This window comes from Calypte anna, chromosome 4A (genome assembly GCF_003957555.1).
Source record: "Calypte anna isolate BGI_N300 chromosome 4A, bCalAnn1_v1.p, whole genome shotgun sequence".
Taxonomy (NCBI): Eukaryota; Metazoa; Chordata; class Aves; order Apodiformes; family Trochilidae; genus Calypte; species Calypte anna.
This window is the reverse complement of record NC_044248.1, coordinates 19,338,129-19,357,705: the sequence shown is the minus strand read 5'-3', so window position 1 is coordinate 19,357,705 and position 19,577 is coordinate 19,338,129. Positions and strand designations below refer to the sequence as shown.

At 33.6% G+C, this 19,577-nt stretch overlaps 1 protein-coding gene across 2 annotated transcripts in view; it reads left to right on the top strand.

The window, feature by feature from the left end:
* The window catches only part of SGCZ (sarcoglycan zeta), a 406,404-nt gene that overhangs the window by 209,656 nt on the left and 177,171 nt on the right, over nt 1-19,577 (top strand). The window contains exon 1 of one of the 2 annotated variants that reach the window (XM_030449929.1): nt 15,630-15,692. The exons of the other annotated variant lie outside the window; for it this stretch is intronic. The gene's annotated coding sequence lies outside the window, so the exon portion shown is untranslated. Of the gene's footprint in view, nt 1-15,629; nt 15,693-19,577 lie in introns of those variants that run through there. 2 annotated transcript variants of the gene reach the window in all.

Here is a 19,577-nt window from a genome sequence, read left to right as displayed (position 1 = left end):
CAGCTTTTAACATGTTGGAGTTGAATTTTCTATCCACTCTTTTATAGTACCAGAATTTTGCTTCAGTTAATGATGGTTCTACCTTATTAGTCTTTTCACTATTTATTATATATTGCAACTTTCTGTAATCTCTATAAATTGTTAATAGCATCACATGGCATCTAGTCATGGTGATCATTAAAATGAGTTTTAGTTTCTCAAATCATATAATGGTGATCAGGATAATGTTATACCTGATATATATGTGTAACTATGTTTATAAATAGTGAAAAACTATTTTTCTCATATGTTCCTGTTGATAATAGATGTAAATCTCCAGGACTTTTGTTAATATTATGTTCATAGTTGTATATATAATGGAGTGTATATATATATTATGGAATAATTTTCATTAAAAGTTCTTCAGTTGGTGAATAAGTTCGAATATGCAGTTCTAAGAAATATTTTAGAAGGGTTAAACTCTCCTTTTTCAGATGGACATCTTAGATTGGTGAAATGGAATATTTTGAATGGCACTCCGGTACTGCGCAACTTCAGATAAAATTACTGCTCAGGGAAAATTTTGGATCATATTGAAATGTTTAAAGTTGGAGATAGAACTTGCTTATGGGCTTTCATCTTGGCTGAATCTCTCAGTCTACATGTAGCTTTCTGCCGGCCTTTATTTCATAGGTAAAAGCTTTGTATGTTAACATATTTCACTTAGTTTTTTCTGTTGCCTTTCTAGTTCATCTAGAGAGTTTTGATGAGTATTTATTATTTTGGGAAATTTGAGGAAACGACTGAATTTCTAATAGAAAGTGCCAAGCACCTTCAGTGATTTTAGGTGGAAGTTGAACTGCAGACGTTAAATTTTGAACTCTGTTTTCTTAGTTTAATATCAGGAAAAATGCAGAACAATGTAGGTTTTATTTTTTATTATTTTATTGTAATTATTGCATATCAGTTTCAAAGCTTTTATGGTTACAGTCGTTAGCATTTAATAATGGTAATTTTGGAATAATAGCAAATTTAATAGTTGTGTTTTTTTTTTTAAAGACTGTAATCTCTGATAGCTTTCAGAAGCTCTTTGGGTGAGTGCTATCCTTTCAGATATTTTAAAACATCTCATATAAGCCTTATCTTTCAGTAGATACCCTACAGATGAACTTACGATAAAGCAAGGAGGAGAAGTATGTCTCTTTTTAAAGCTTTAATATGTTGATATATGCACTAAATAGCTAGACACTCACATTGGCAACTAGCTTGGTAGGACAGTTAAGTGGAAAACCACAGCCACATGCTGCTTATTTTTTTAAATTGTGATCACTTTAGAGAGAAAGTGAGTACAGGGCATAGTGGACTAAAATGCTTGCAAATACTCTTTCATATTTCTGTTTAAAGCTACAAATTGTACTAAAGATGAGGTGAAAGAAATAATAAATTATTTCATTTTCTTATATCTAGCACCTGGTGTATAGCTTCATAAAATCTTGTACATCTGTCTGAAATATTAGCAGAAAGAAAACATTATAAATTAAAAGAGTTTGTCATAATTAATGACAAGATGTAATTTGGCTGTCAAGTACAACACAACACAGGAATTCAAGCAAGCAATACTAATATGGCTAGCAAAGAAATGCTTTACCTTTCAAGTAACTCTTTGAAGTTAACTTCAGAAGACTGGGATGGGAAGAAGCAGCATTTGGAATGCATAAAGTAGGAATATAGGCATAGCAGGAAAATTGACACTGCCCTTTGTAAAAATACTGCTTGAAATTCTGAAGTCTCTTGATCATACCAGCAGATGAGGCACATCATTCAAGATGAAGTTTCACTTGAAAATGAGTTATTTTCTAATCAACTTCATTAGGTTTTCTAGTAATTATTAAAAAAACAAGCAAGCACAAACAGAAACTCCAACACCAACCAAAAAAACCCCACCAAAACCCATGCCATCAGCAGTCTGTATGTCTAAGAGTAAGTCTCCATTCTTTTTTTACTTCAGGCACTAGATCCCTATTTGCAGATTTATCTGAGAAAATGATTTCACAATGCCATTTAATTAAAAAAACAAATGAAGTTCCCACTTTGGAATCTACCTGCAAGTAAAAAAAAGGGACATTACCTTCCACAAATGTAACTCTTTAACTTCAAATACAAATATTTGAAATCCATGTATTGAAAATGAGTCCAGCAGCACTACACCATATCTTATCACTGTCCTTTGAGGACAAATTCTTAGTACTTTAGCGTGTACATTGTGAGTGTGATATTTATAGATATTCCACTCTTTTGCATTGAACTTCATAGTGGAGATTGCTCTCTTGAAGGATTCACCAAAGAATGAAAAGCAGTTTGCAGACTCCTCCTTTGAGACAGAGGTCAAAATCCCTAATTACTTTTTTTTAATTAATATTACTCTTTTTTTCTTTTTCTGTCCCCTTCACTTATTTCAGACAGTGTAACTCTTGTTCCTTTTTCAGGAAGGTGATACCGAAATCTATGTAGATTAGCATAAACATGAAAGATCAGATACTAATTAATTGCTTTTTGAAAATTTCATCCCTGGCTATTTAAGTTTCTATCTCTCTCTCTTCTCCAGTTCTTGGTGTTGTGTTCTTTAATACGGAAGAACAGTTAATTAGAAGCTCTGGTTAATGTATTAATTAATTAATTAATTAATGCTATTTTTTAAAAACTTGCAAATTTATATTCAGGTTTATTCTTAAATACTATTTTATAAAGAGATAAATTAATAATGCAACTTATTTAATTATATATAGTATGGTAGTTTGCAAGTTAATTATTAATAAAATTCTACCATTTCCTCAATTCATTTTGGCTTAGTAGAGATCTTACCAAGTTTTATGTCCTCGTGTTGAATGCATTCCTTTAAGACAATAGAAACAAACAGTTTTATTAAATAACTGTGCCTATTTCTGAATCAGTTCAGGAGAGGCCTGATCACTAAATCTGGAAGTTTTCATGTAAAATAAAGTTTTTCAAGAAATGGAAATGCTGATGTGTCTGAAGCAGGACTACACAGAGATGTGGCATTTGGACTTCCAGAGCATTTAAAACTATATTCGTGGTTAGGAAGGCCTTGTTAGGGATAGGTGTATCCTAAATCAAATGTGAAAAGTAATTAAATGCTTTTGGGCACATTGTTGTCTCCCGTTCTTCTTCTTGCCTCCTTTTTTTCACTGCTTCCATGTTTTTCTGGAAATAAGTAGATTTTTGTGAAAATGAGAACACGATCAGAGCAACTTTGACTTAGAAGAGATGGAGTTGAGCAAGCTATGTTAGAGAGCTAAAGGATCCTCCTCTCATCCTGCCAGTAATATGTATTGAGAATGAACTTGTGCTTGCTCAGCCTAATTTAATTATTTTGAAATATCCCTGGATCAGTACAAACATTTTTGCTTTTCTCTGACAGTCCTTGCATAAAACTTGGACAGTGTGGAAACTTGTAGTTTCTGTGAATGTAAGCTATACTTTCAGATGCAACACTGTGGTAATATTTTAAGGTGTTACAATACCTAATTATTGTTTTAAAATATAGATAGCATATTTACTTTTCAAACAGTACCAAGTCCATAATTATAAGCTTGGAATAAATGCCTAAATTGAGCAGTTTTAAAGTAGTGTCAAATGGTGTCTTATCGACAGCTATACTATTATAATAATTCTTTTGAGAGATAATTCATAATTTATATGAAGTTCATAATTTGTATGAAGAAGATAGAAATCCATAGGTTGTAAGGTAAGGAACCTCAGAACAGCACACAAACAGGTCAAAAATCAGTTGGCATTATGTCATAAGTACATTACTGACTGTTTAGAATGATACCACAACACTATTAAATCTTGATTTTAAGTTCAGGCATATCTTCAAGTGTCAGAAAAGACAAACACTGTCACTTGTGTGGTCTTACCTTTAGTGTTTCCTATTTGCCATTAATGAGATCTTTTATATACAAATATGAATATATATTTGCAGATAATAACTCTTGCATCTCGAAGAACCTGCCTCATCATGAAAAGAGTAGAAAGAAAAGAGTAGAAAAGAGTAGAAAAGAAAAATTCTAGCTAAAACAAGGAATTTCTTAGACTGTGTTATCTTTATGCAGAAATGTGTTTCCAAGGAGCCAGATAATCAGAGTATGCTAACATGCCTCACCTGGAAATTTAACTGTAATTCATTCCTTCTCTAGGACCCAGGGCCCACTTTTATGTGCAAATGCCAGATTCCTTTGAAAACATTTCCCATGGATCTCATGAGATGGTGTCCCAGAAATTTGACTTTTAAGGCAAGAATGGCTCACTCTCCACAGTGTGAATGCCTGAGACACGGAGGAGAGGTAGAAGTCACTTCCTAACTAATTTTGTCAGTGTTTCACAGTAGGGTGTTTCAGTGGTATTTTCTATTATGGTAAAGTAGAACTTGATTTAATTTTCTTTTGGTAATAGACACTTGGTAATCAAAGATAAGTGTAATTAAAGGATGCAATAAATGTTTCTTTTAAGCATTAGTATTTTCAATTTTTTTTCTTTTTAATTTTGTATCCGCATAAGTCAGGGAATGTAGCCTTTCTCCTGAAAAATACTGCTCTTTATTAAATGGATATAAACTTAAATTGTACTATTTCTCACTCCCCTATCCTAAGTATAATACAGACGATGAAGAGCTCAGAAAAAAATGTTTTGTTTTCACTAGGTGAAGTATCTCCCTGTACAGAGAGCTCAGGGAAAAACTTGGCAGTTTAATTTTTTTGGTCTGTCTGAAATTTAAGATCTATATGATAAAATGAGATCCGTCTTCTATAAGCAAGAAGATCAATCTAAGCTCTCTGAGGGAGACATATTATGAATGATAGTGGTTACTTGGTTACTCTGCTTTGTTTTTATTTTTTGCCTGCTACATTGATTTATACACTATAAATGTTTGATTTCAGTCTAGCTATATGAAAATGTGACTAGTGTAACATAGCACACACAGATTTTCTTCAATTTAGCAAACCATAATACCACTAAAATTTTGGGTTGAAAATCTACTGACTGCGAAAGCCAGGCATATTGTTCTTAAAACAAAGCAGTAAACCTTTCCCTGAAGTTAAAAAAAATACCCACTTTTAATAATTTTAGGTCTTGTAAGTAAATTAATTGTTTTAGGTCTTACAGTTCCAAAAGGAGTTAATTACCCACTCTATTCCAGAGTTTTGAATATAAATAAACTAAAACTCTTATCCAGGTAAAGAGTCCTGAATTGCTTTTCCAATCTAGTTGTACATACTAAGTTTCCACATGAACAGCAGAGTATAGCCTTTCTGATGAGGAATGGCATTGTAGGCTCAGGGAAAAAAACAATACTTTGGATCTGTATTTCTTGTGTGTGTATATCAAACACACATTTGTATTTATTTTCAATAATATATTATGCTTGTCAAGATGACTTAGAAAAAATGAAATGTGCTTGGTGTGGGAATTTGGAAGAGGTCAGAGTTGGTAGAAAACCTTGTGCCTGATGACAGAGGTAGCAGCTTCAGAGGGGACAAAGTCTACACTATTTTGGCAAAGCTCCACACTAGGAAAGTTTGGGGAATAATTCATAAGACAGTCTAAAGAAGTTACTGTGCAATGCTTTCATACTCCAGTAGCAGCTTCAGTGGTGTGCATATAAGGTGAAGCCCTTCTAGAGAGTTTAGAAAAAAATTATGGTAGTTACTGTATTTCCACTAGGTAGAATCTGTGTGCAGAAACTCAGTGATTGACTCTTAATACTTGCTTTAGAAGCCAAAGATAATTCACATCTATCTTTTTGTGCCAATCTTCTTGTTTTTCTTATTTTTTCCCTTTTCTTCCTGAAGTATCAGAATTGCAGTATTTTAAAATCTGTCTTCTCTGAGGTATAGAAATAGTGTTGTTACCTTTCTCTACAATATAATTTTGACAAGAAATTCTCAAAGTGGTTCCTATTCTTATCTGTGCCAGATCCTCTTGACTTGACTTACCTTTTTCCTGTTTACTACCAGCTTCTCTTTTCCTGGCTCCTTTGACAGTTTCTAAAATTGTTTTTCCCACTTAACAGCTGGCTTTTTTTGTTCTCAGTTTGTCTGAGAAGCAGTTTCATTTTGAAATTTAAAAAAAATGCTGTATAATTATTTTAACATTCATAATACTAGGGTTTTTTTAAGTTCTGTGAGCAGTTTCTTTATTTGTGCTGATTTTTTTGTGAATAAATGTTGCTGTGTACCCATTCTCTGAAGTTTTAATAAAAATATTTAGTAAGAAGAGACTCAAAATTGTTATATCCAATCAAGTAATTCATTCATCAGTTCACCAAAATATCCTTACATGATGTCATAACTAATTCATTGGAAATAAAATTTGCAAACCATTTATTAGCAGTAGTTAAAATGTCTGCATATCATTCCTAATTCTGTTGTTAATTTTTAGTTTATTTTCCATTTTGTTAGAAAATCAATCATCCTTTGAAAAAGATTTGCATTTTACCTCTTTTTCTTAGTTAATAAACACTTTCTGAAAGGGTCATGATTTGCTGACCAACATTTCCACTAAACCCTCCCCCCTAAATTAATCAAGTATTTTATTGTTACTGTTTACTTTCATACTCAGTTTTTCTTCATCAAGAGCTCTTTAAAGGTGTTAGCTAATTCCCACAATTCCCTGAGGTGTATATGTTTTATGCTTGATTTGTATTTCTTCATGTTCTCTTAACTGTAATGTTACCTGACCTAGTTGGAACTATTTTGCACGATATTTTGAGTTATAAATTGAAAATAAAAACAAAACCAAGGATTCAGAATCATGATGATACTGTGCTCATTACTCATTTGGAGACTTACTCTTATGTCAGATTGCACAATAGGTTGGTGTTTACCAAGTAGATTCCTGTTTCCAATGATCTGTTCATGTCATGCATCAAAAAATCCAAACAAAAAAAAAAAAAAAAAAAAAAATAAAAAAAAACAAGGCTTAAAAAAATACTCCCTCACTGATTAGTCAGTGAGATTTTGCTTTCCAGCTTACTTTCTATATTTATATACTACTAACCTTTAAAATGATCAGTTCAAAATTTTAAAAGCACAATCTGCCTGCTTATTTACTTTTGTTCCAGAACTATAGCACTGTTTTAATTATTTTTTCAGATGAGTTTCCTGATGTAACTGCTGAGTAAAAGCAGTGCTTATTAATTATTAGTAGTTTATTATTATTGACAGCAATTTTCCTAGAATCAACAAGGTGTTAACAGAGCAATGCTTCAATGTGTGCCAGAATCCTCTTTGTTAACTACTATCCTCAGTTCAGGAAATTAAATCAGTTTATTAACAACATTGATATATAGCACCTAGAATGCTATCATGTACATTTGAAACTTTTGAACTGTTTTTTCGCAGTTAGCAGTGTACTTGATATGTTATTAGATTCATGCTTTATTATTTCTCCATTTCTATGAAGATAATTGAATGCCTAAAGAGATTTTTGTTAAATATTATTTTTTAAAATTTATTTAATGGTACTAGAAAAGATTGAAGAGATGTGGATTTTAAGTTTTGCAGTATAGTGGTTTGTGATAGCCTCCAGTAGTTTTTGCAATTAGATAATGAGGATGCTGATTAGTTGCATATAATCTTGCTTGACAAAATACATCTCCAGGAAATTAGCCTTTTGGAATCTGAGTGCTGGAAGAAGTAAATAAATGCCAAAATGGCTTTTAAGCCTGATCGTGTGTTACTTGAAGATATGGGAGGCTGAATAAAGAAAGCAATTTCAGTAGCCATTTTAGCAATTAAGTTGAAGGAGATTGGTTTTGGAAACAATTCTACTTGAAGTCCTGTTACATGGGACTCAGGCCATAATCGAATGGCAAATTATAGAGTCACTAAATATTATAATGAGATTTTGCACATTAACTGTTAAATCCCTAACGTATCTATGAAACTCAAAAGGAGATGGATTTCTGTGTTTCTGCAGTTAACTTTTTCAGGAGTCCAAGAAAGCAGTTCCCTTAACAACACTGATCTACATGGGCTGGATGCCTGGCATTTGTGAAACACCCTGTTTAGTTAATCTGAACAAATGGAGAATCAGTCTGTTTTATTAAGTCTCTGTGTTGTGGGTATCACACAGTATGTCAGGTAGTCTGTCACGTGGTACATATAGATTTAGGAAGAGATGGTGATTCATTTACTCATGCTGTGAAATAATTAACCACCACTTCTTTCCAGTAGAAAAATACTGTTTATGTGTGACTCACTTGCCTGAGGAACAACTGATGTTGCCTATAAAATCCTTGAAATGAATCTGTGCCAAAGAAACAAATTGTCTTGCTCTGAAGGAGAAATGACAGGGAGTGGGAGATTTGATTTCTAAGAGGACTCTGGAATCCCTGAAATATATTGGATAACCAAGGAAGCTGAGACAATAAAATAATTATAAGCATCTGTTATTTTCAGTATGTTTATATATTGTGTTGTGGCAAGGAATGGAGAGCTTTGTAACCAACAAATGTTCTCTGTTTCTTTAGGGAGAGAGTTTAAGGGGGATGCTGGGAGTGGAAGGGGTGGCTACTGTTAATGCAATGATCCCTTCTGTAAGAGGGATAACTACCAGAATAATACATTGAAGTTAGGAATTAGCTTTCCATAAATATGGAATTGACTATGGAATGGCCCTTTAGTCAAGATCCTAAGTCTTTTAATGTCTGGAATCAGGAAGTCTTGAAAGACTGCATCGCATGGGGTTTGCATAAGGAGGAGGTAATAGACCAAGAAATCAGATGCATCCATCAAAAATGAATGTTGCAGAGTAAAAATGAAGTAGGAATTTTCTTAAGTGTTAGGGGCTCTAATTAAAGACTTTAATGTCATTGCTCAGTAAGTCTGTTGGTCAGAAATATAAAATCTAGTAATTCTTTGTAAAAAATATTCCTTATCAGAAATGCAACATAGGGAAAGATAGATCTCAATAAGCTGAATTTTTGCAAACTTTCTTTATACCTCATTTATCATTACAAGTAAGAGAGAAAATACTCTGAAAGTGTGTGTTCAGAAAGCTTGATTCATCGACACAAACATGAACGAGTTAAGAGGAAGTTCATCAAAAGGGAGATTATTTTCTGATTCCATCATAATTTGATAATTATCCATTACCCATGCTGAGATGCAGTCAGAGTGCTCATAAACGGCTCTTCAATTACTGATAAGTTTACACTAACCAAATTAGCTCTGAAGAATAACGTAAGTTGCTTATTAATCTGACTGTATAAAGGAAAATGTGGAGGTTTTTGCTTATTGATAAGACAAATGTTACAATGTGGTATAGTCAAACTGTAAAAGAAATAACCTGGTTTTTTTGCTGTTGGTTTGGGGTTTTTTGGTTTTTTTTTTTTTGTGGGGGTTTTTTTTTGTTTGTTTGTTTTTGGTGTTTTTTTTTTGGTGCTGAGGATTTTTGCTGACTCTGGAAGTTTCATGAATTTCCTAGATTGTGCTCAGTAAGAATTGCTTCTTTCTTTGTGACAGTCACAGCCAACTTCTAGGGTATGCAAAGGTGTTTTCTGCTCATGCACTACCAGCCTTCCCAAAATACACAGAGAATTAGCTTACTCTTGCCAGTTTAACAGCAAATGTTTGGCTTTTTTCCCAGTTCTTTGTTTCCTGCAAAGTTTGTTGCTTTTTGAGCCATAGACAACACTTTTTTCAGTGTTTTTTCTTCTTTCCATACATTCTTTCTTTACATAACTATACTGATTGGATCCTGCCAGTCTTTCTCATAGCTCATTAAGCAGGTTTTTCTGCCTTGTCTGTGGATATCTAATCAGTTATAAATTCCAGTCTGAATCGCTGGTGGGACTAACACAGACTTAGGGAAGACATCTGCTTGTTGTTCTGTCTATAGCTGTATCCACATTAGAATCTTCAAAATCTTTGTTTTCCAGGCTTTTTCTTCTTTCAGATCATTAAGGAGTTTGTCTGTATGTCTTTACTGTACTTAATCTACTGTTCCCAAGAATCATGCTGAGTAGTGATATCTGAATACAGTCTCCAAAAAATCAAGTGTTTCATATTTGTCAGTTTTACATTTTGCTGACCATCTTGCAGGGACAGGCAGCTGCACAGTGTCTATTCATAAAGCTGCCTCAATATAGTTCGAGACAAGAGGAGTTATTTTTTCTTCCATTCTTCCAACAATGCTTACGAGTATTTTACAAGATAAAATGGCATAGGCACTGTCTCCTCCATCAGCCTCTTAAATAAAAGTATAGAAGGCTTCATTTGTTCAATTCCAATCAGTCTTCTCTTCATCTGGCAGTGCTGATTCTTTTTTTTTTTTTTTTCACAGCAGGGAGAATACATTATATGTAGGATAGGTCTAATTTAATTTTTATTAGTCATTTGAGGAAAGCCAGGAAAATCTCCACCTGGATTATGTTATCAAAGGATTTAGCCCATCTCTTTCCAGTAAAGAACTGTAGGTGGTTGAATGCAATAAAGGTGAAGTATGATGACCACTTGAATGTCTCCAGAATTTCTAAATGAAACGGAGGGAGATTTTTACCCCAGAAATTGAGTGACTTCAGTTTTGTTATTTAACCCATGATGCTGGCACCATCTGTTAAAGAAAAGACAAAGATTAGCTCAGTAAGTTCAGTACTGCCAATTTAGCTAGATAATGTGTTAATGTGCCTAGCAGAAATGTGACATTAACAAGTTTTTGGATCCCCTGTGAAATAAGTAAGCAACTCTTGAATGGTTGAGCCTCTGCCCTAAGTGCTTTGTATTCTGTTAAATCTGAACAGGTTGGCTCTTAGGGAAGTAATGTACTTCTACATGCATTTTATGGAAGGGCAAAATGCAAATAAAAATGAAATTAAGAAGGTGAAATGTGGAGATAAGAGTAAGAATAGAATAAAATTATAAGAATAGAATAAAATATGTGCCTCCATTTTTCATGAAAAATTTCCCAGGTGACAATTGCCAGGATGATTTAGGAGTTTAGATCTCCTTTTCCAAAGGAAATTTCTTTAATATGCCTTTAATACCATCATCTACTTATAGAACAGGTTTTGAAAATATTGTCAAAATTACTTTCATTCTGGGATCTTAAGTCATTTAGGAGCTTTCAAACATAACTGTTATGCTTCTTTCCAAAAAATCAAATAAAATCTAAAAAAACCCTCAAGTTCTTTTGCTTTTTAAAGAATACAGCTGATTTTTTTAAATATTGAAGATAGTTTTAAGAGTGCAGCAAACATCAATTCCAAATTCCAGGTATAAAAAAGCAGACATTACTGTTGTCTTGATAATGCTTTTTTCAGATCATGGAGGAAGATTATGAAAGTTACTTTTACATCAGATTTTGACAAATTGGACTTCATATTCAGCATCTGGTAGTATAGGATGTTTTGTGTGATGTGTGGGTCAGGTGAGTACTGGAAAGATAAGAAAATTTTTATCACAGCATTAAAATGTAAGGGTTATTGTTTATGGAGGCAGGTACAACCCATTAGTGTGAAACCATGTTTAGGATGTTATGGGACTAATAATCACAAGGGAAGAGTTACACCTAATAGTAGATGTGGACACAATGTAAGGGAGGAAATGCTGAAGACAAATAGGGAAACAAATTAGGGACTTGGTTCTATATATCATATTAAATTAAAAATGTATAAACATAAAACATGGAGCTGTGGATCTTAGATGCTTGGTGTCTGCTCAGACAGCTCAGGTGTTCTCTGTTGCTTTATAGTATGACCTGAAATACCTGATCAAATCATAGATTAATAACTGAAATCTGTATTCTCTGTTTGTTTCTCCAAAGATTTCCATCTATGCAATTTCTTTAAATACTCTCAGAATATTTTAAGTATTGGGTTGTTCATGAATGTTATTTTGACAGGATTTTGGTAAACGAAATGTTAATATTTATCCCATGGTGAAACACATCTGTTTAGAATTATAAAATGTCATTCCTTTTGACTGGAGCAGGACCCCATGCTGGTAGGTGCTGTAAAATGAGAGATACTGTATATATGTGTGCGTACTTAGAGAATTCTGCCAGAATTAAATTTTTTATCTTCTTGTAATAAGATAATTCTGCTGTTTTCTGGCTGTACTGTATCAGGCAGCTAGATGGAATATAGCAAATAGCTGTAGAGCTTTGAATACCTTGTTCTTATGAGACCAAGACTTTCATTTGTGTATTGATGTTGTTATAATTATTATCTCTTAAGAAATCTGAAAGCAGAGAGAATATGATTCATATTTAAGATGAAGTAATCAAATTCACATTAAGATTACACTGGGGAATTAAAAACTCAGTATCACTTGAGGGTATGGAACTGTTGCCTTCTTACATTACATAAGAAGCACAACAGTGAAGTCAAACTCAAGATGTAAACATTGTCTTTTTAAGGCATACTGATGTTCTTCATATGATAGCACTTGCTCAGTGCAGCTCATTATGTGCTGGTCCATGTATTTTTGAATTAACAGAGATGTGTGTCTCTAGGTCAGAAGAGACATGCTCGTGCCATTACCTCTACAAGCATTTGTTTCCCAGACATGCAGCTGTTTCATTACATGTGTCTGCAAATAAGAAGAAAAGGAACAGTACTTAAAAACTTGTTCTGCATCTTCCTAGTAATCCATTATTTGGTTCACATTTCCCACAAATTTGTTGTTTGATAGTGGGCTACATGATTTCCCAACCACATGAATTTTAGACTTCTGCTCACAGGCAGAAATGAACTAGTTAAATTATGTTTCCTCTCATAGTTCAAGTGTTCATTACTCGTATTTCTTCCAGTCCAGATGAGTTTTCTTCCCTTGGTGAATCTGCCACTCTTAGAACTTCTTTCCTGCCTCTTGAAGATTACACTTCCCTACACCATCATCTACTAAAATCGATTTAACTCACAGGAGAAAGCTAGTGCCAGGTTGTGTGAAGCTGCTGTAATTATAGTCCTGCACTCCTCCATTGATACAATTGCCATTTTATTTTCTGGTGTAATACCCTGAACAAAGATATTCTTCATCTTTTCTCAGTGGCCTTAGAAGAAGGATATCAGCAGAAGATAAAGTGTGCTGATCACAGTGCTTGTGCACATGCCTTGCACATGTAGCATGACATAATGAAGGCCCACCAGGATTAAAAGTGTTTTTAAAACAAATCTAATTATTTACTATGGTTTTCCTAATTTTCTTGCTATTTTAATAGATTTTTAGAATATCTTCAGCTAGACAAATTTGATCTGTTTATTTTTTTCATTGGAATATATGAGATTAAGTTCAGAGGGCTATAATAGATGCCAGGGCTCTGTGCTGCTGCCTATTCATCATCTACTCATCTTCTCAGGTATCTGCTTTTCTCTCAGGCAACTCGGCTATACTTAATCTTGCGTTGCTGCTACTAGACTGCTGCTGCAATCCCACTTAATCTAATAAAGTTTATTCTTCTACTACCTTGTCAGTGTAGCTAGACAGAACAACTCAAAATTTTTTCTAAAATACTATACAATTTTAGATGACCTGGAGAAAGCGAAGTAATGAGTAAGCTTTTGAAGCCAAAGCTTCTTTGAAAAAAATACACTGAAAATATGCTGGAAGTGTCATTGAAAATATAACTTAAAAGCCTTTTACTAGAAAACATCATAGCTTGAGACATATTTTAATCCATCTTCCTAAAGAATTCAATATAGCACATTCCTATTTATTCGAACATTTCAAGTCATGGAATAGTGGGAAAAATATGATTCTATTAATTAGATGATTACTTATTCTTGTTAACATGCTGTGAACCTCACTGTGCAATGAGAGCACTACAATTAAATATGTTAAACTCAGAACAGCCATAAAAGTTCTCACTGAGTAATGGTGATAGTACCATCTTACTAGTATCTATTTTTGTGAATTGATAATTTTATTAGAGAACAATATTCAAGTTGCAAACATTTATTATCCTATTACTGACAATTGTTCAAATAACTGTTTAGTGAGTTCTGGCATCATAGGGAGAAAACTGTGTACCCCAGCTGCTGTCCTGCCTGTGGCTGCAATGAAGTCTCTGTAGTAATTTAATTGTATTGACTTAGCAAAAAAATAGAATTCCAATTGACAACATAAATCCAAACAAATTGTCAGTAAAGTCATGCTGACTTAAGCCTTGTTGATCCTGATGTCAAAGCTGTTCCTTTTGGCCAAGAAGTTTAAATAAATTCTTCTCAACTGTGTCAGGTTCTGGGCTCCCCAGTATAGGACAGGCTAGTGAAGACTCCAGTGAAGGGCTATGAAAATGATTAAGGGAATGGAGCATCTTGCACACTGAGACTGTTTTGCCTGGAGAATAGCAGGCTCAGGGAGCATCTTAACAACATGTACAGATACCTGAAAAGAAGGTGCAAAAAAGTCAGAAACTGGCTCTGTTTTAGTGGTGCCTGATGACAGTACAGGTCGATGAGCACAAACCAAAACACAGAACATTCTGGCTGAACACCAGGAAATACTTTTTTACTCTAAGGGTAACTGAGTACTGGCATGGATTGACCAGAGAAGTTTTGGGTTTCTCCATCCTTGGAGATGTTCAAGTGCCAGTTGGATATTGTCCTGAGCAACCTGAGCTGGGTGGCCCTACTTAATAAGGGGTTGGACTGGATGATATTTCTAGAGATGCTTTCCAAACTCAAGCATTCTGTGATTGTGACATTCCCTAGTGCAGGTTTCAGAAGGAACACACTTTCCAAATGCTTTTGAGTAACTGTAGTTAATAGTGATTGACCACAATTATACTAAACAGAAAAAACAAAATCATCGGACAAATTTAAAATTGTCCAACAGGGAAAAAAGGATTTACACTGATTTCTGTTGCCAATAACATCCAATGAAGTAGGATGACTTTTATCATATCTGGCCAAAATTTTGTGGCCCAATGACTAGTTATACCGAAGTCAGCTGCTGAAGACATGCTTTCAGCTGCTTTTAGAAAGTCTTAATAAGAAGACTTGTTGGTCTCATGTGTAGCCCAATTAAGGAATCCTTTCAAAGGAAGCTGTTCTGTCCCTCCAACTGATTCTCTAAGAATTCAGCTCTGCTACGTAGCTGGTGTATACACAGTAGCTACGATTCCCACTAACTGAAGATGTGTTTTTCTACTATATTTAGAAATCAATTGTAGAGTGCCAAACCATTGCAGAAGTGAAGAAATTTAGCTGCTTCAATGTGTGCTGGAACTGACAGCAAGAGCTTTGTATATAGCTGGCATTTTAAAAGCTTTCCAAGAAAATCTGTCCTGTTCATAAGGCCTTTTCAAGAGATACTTGCTTGCCATCTTCATATTTACTGTCGCAATGAACTTATTGAATTATCAATATCTCAGCTCTGGATTTTAGTGTTGAAATTGGTGTATCATCCTAAGTATTTGTGTATTTGCTGTACGAGAAATGTTATGGCACTTACAGCACTTCCTGCTCTGATACATTTTTCACTATGTGTGGTAAACTTCCTGATAAAGTATATATAGAAAAAAAAGTAAAATATTTCAACCTTATGCTTAATTAATGTTGCATACTGTGTAGAGTGAAGCAAAATTAATAACCTGCTGTAGTGTCATACAAAAAGAGGTGTCCACAGCATGAGCTGCTGACCAAAGGCTGTGTTACTGTCAGGGAGAGTGGAGAGAACCAGCTGGTTTTGGTAAATCATCTGTATGATGTCCTCAGCTATAGGCAGTTATGAACAGGTTGCTTTTTGATTATTTTTTTTTCTCTAAATGCTGATGTGAAGAATTTTCCACGCTATCTATGGTTTTTCTTCTGTCTGTTCACTTCTACATATCTGCTGATATGTTCCTAACCAATTTAAATCATTATTAGGTCTAGATGCTGTCATAAGCATTTAAAATTAATCTATATTTTTCAGTCTGCCTATGAATTAAGAAAATAATGTACAACGATTCAATCAGTAAAGAAAATATTTAGAAGCAGTGTCATGTGTGTCATGTACAATTACAGTACCTGAGGTAACGAAAATCACGTTGTGAGTAGTAAACAGTTTTGTCTATCTGTTGAATTAGATGTTGATTTCCTAGTTGTTGGTTTTTTTTTTCTTTTAAATAAAGCTAAGTATTTATTATGATAACATCTTGTGAGACTTGAAAATTGCTGGTAGCTTTTTCCACTTAAAATGTAACAATTACATAATCCTTCCCAGAGGTATATTTCTGCCACCATTCGGGTTATTTTCTTATTTAAGTTTTGGTATATCTGTGTTGATAATTCCTGTTAATAAGTGGCATTACAAAAAACCTGAAGTCTCAGAAGAAACATGAAATAATGCTTTTATTTTTAGTTCATATTCAAATATGAAATTGTTGAAGTTCTAAATATTGAATGGTCTTTAAAATATAAAACAACCATGAAAAGAAAACAGAACAACCCCACACATAGACCCCACAACAACAAAAAACCCCAAATGAAAAACAACCACAAAAAAACACAGGAAAAAACAAACAGGAACTCAAAAAACCTACAGTAAAAAAAAAAAAAGTGCTTATGTCACCCTGAGATATGGGTGAAGATGTGATGGCAACCATCTCCATTTTATTGGGAGTTTGTTCAAATACATTATGTTCAATGGATTTACATGCTCTCAATCAGAGCACTCTTCACTCAAAATTTGAAACCACTTTTAATTCTTGTACTGATGTTTCAAATACACTTAATTTGCATTTTATGTTCTACCATCTTGGGAATACATTCTGTTTCTGCATGATATTTTTTGAGTATGAAAGCTTGGTTAAAAGCAAGGACTGTCCTGTGAAATTATTAACTGAAGCAAAAGTCTGGGGAAGATCAGAGAGAACAGTGGATCTCTCAGCAATCTGAGTTACAGCATTTGCTGTAGGAATTGTGGAACTCTTGAGACCTTCAACTTGAACTTCTCAAAATTGGGAGAGAACAAGAAATAGAAAATACAGCTTCTGCCACCTCTCGTTATAATGCCTCCAAAATTGTATTACCTTTAAACCAGAAAAAATCCCTGAAAGCAATGCCAAGTGGAAGACATGGGAATGAGGTTTATGATTGAGTTCTTCAGGTTTTGATGTGTTTGCTCATTGTCTGTGGAGAACCCTCCCTGAGCTTCCATTCTTCATATGTATGATGATGACATAAATCTTTTTGATGTAAAGACCTTTGCTTGCTTGAAACATAGATTTGGGACAGGAAAAACACCAGAGTTCCAGCCATAATTATTAGAGGAGAATGTTTGGTTTAGATATGAAAGAAATTGTAGCTATCTTGGCAAATCACTTAGGATCACTTTCTTCTCTCCTACCTTCTATCAGACTGCCTGGTTTTCACACACGTAGAAGCCATGCCAATCTGCATACAAGTCTTCTCATAACTTCTTCTGTTTCTGTCAAATGTCATCTACTCTTCTGTAGTAATTTTTATTTCTTCAGGCATTTTGTGCTTTGATTGAAGGTACTGCACCAAGTGTAGCTTTCCTCCTGTTTTAGCAGCTGGATGCACAAGCTGAGAGGTGATATTCCTAAGCACTCCTCAGTGTGTCATAGAGAAGCCACTTGCCTTAATCTTGTTTTTTATTCAGTCAACCACATTAGAGAATTTTTCAATTGCCTTCCTGGGGTGGAATTACCATCTGGCACCCCATCCCTATCATTTAAGATTATTTTATCTAAATATATCTTTTGCATCTCTTTTTTTGTGTACAAAATGGTTTCTCCTGTTAGACTACCCATTTCTAATTAAGAACAATGATCCTTTTATTTCATTCCTTTAGTTTTGAGTCTGATCCTTCTTTTGTGACACTTAGAAAAGAGCCATTAGCCATTAAGACATTTATTTTTGTTTAGAGCGTTATTTGCTAGACATAATCATGTTCAAAAGAGGTTTTGTTAACACTTGTTTAAGTGGATCTAACATCAGGATGTATATCCACAATCTCTAGATTTAGTTCATTTTCTCCATGTCTTCTCTTTAATCTTGCTTTGAAAATTGACCTCTTACAGATTTTCCTGAAGACTAAAAATAAGCTCTGAAAATGTAAAGTGTCTGCTCTGTTCTTTAATTTTTTAAATAATTAAATAATTTTTAAAAAGTCTAAGAAATCTGTTCCAATTGTACATTGTGGCCCGAAAATATTAGTAATTTTAAAGGTCGTTAGGTTGATTGTGATCTAGATTTCATGCTGTGTGCTTACTCAGATTCATCTGTGCCTTGTAAATATGCACAGTCATATTTGTTATGATACAAAGATTAAAAATTGTAGCAGTAGTCAAAAATGAAAATTAAAAAATTGCAAAATATATTGAGTTACTGTTGTGACATGAATAAATAGATTGCAATGCAGTGATAGTGTCCTTTATCTTGTTTATGACAGTTGTTCAATGTAAGGGTGGATTTAATTTCCTCATAGTCACTGAGTAACATATCCCATATTACTTTGGATTTCAATTAGAAATCTCATTTGTTATCAGAGCACTGGAGCAATTTCTAATTTCTTTAGCATGTGGCTCTGGTTTGCTTATGACTTTGTGCATAAATGAATGTGTGCACCATGGAGTTTACCAGTCTAAGTTTAAGATGCTAACATTGAAACCCTTCCAGAATTTAATGGAGCACTTCTGTAATGAAATTATTTTTTGTTTGAGACTCTCAAGCATCCTAATGTCAAAAATTCAGGTAAACTTTCAAACCATAATTCTTGTCTCATCTTGAAATCTTGTCACCAGTCATTTCATATTTACAAGACCTGAATAATCAAATACCATTAAACTGATACTGCAGTCAATTTTTAACAATGTTAATTTAACAATGATTCCTCATCAATAAGATCAACAAGCCACCTAGTTAAGTTGTATGTTTTTATAATATAGTTTTAATAATATAGAAGTTGAATAGGGTGAAATACCAACTCAGTCATCAAAAGTTTGTGTGTATATTTTTATGTATTTCTGTGATTTACATATATACATCAATCTTTATAAACACCTCTGTGTATGCATTTTTATAAAGTATATTTGCACTTTATCAAACAAAATTGTTAGCAAAAAACTTGTCAGATTTTTTTTTTTAGGTGTGACTTTTTTTGAAACATTTTGTCATATATAGTTTATTCTGCATAGTTTAGGAAGGCTCATTCAAGTTACTCTTACAAGAATATTTTAAGAACTTAAGCTTCTAGTGCTCTGGAATTTCTTTGTCTTTTCATGATTTACAAAAGCACAGAGCTCACACCAGTTTCTCCTCAGTTAAAATTACTTATCTAGATATGTTCTAATATCTTTTCAGTCACTGCTGATAAAAACATGATGATAAACAGAGATATTTATCAAGCATGCAAGAGGTTGTAACTGAATGATCTTTAAGGTCCTTTCCAAACCATTCCATGATTCCATTTATCTGAGGTTTTTTCCTAATACTTTTGACATCTCTAGATACTAATTACCAGACCAATTCGGATTTGTTTTGTTTTTCAATAGTTTAAAAATCAGCTGATTATATTTTTATACAAGTATACAAATAAGTAGTGGTAATGCTGCCACAAAATGTGACT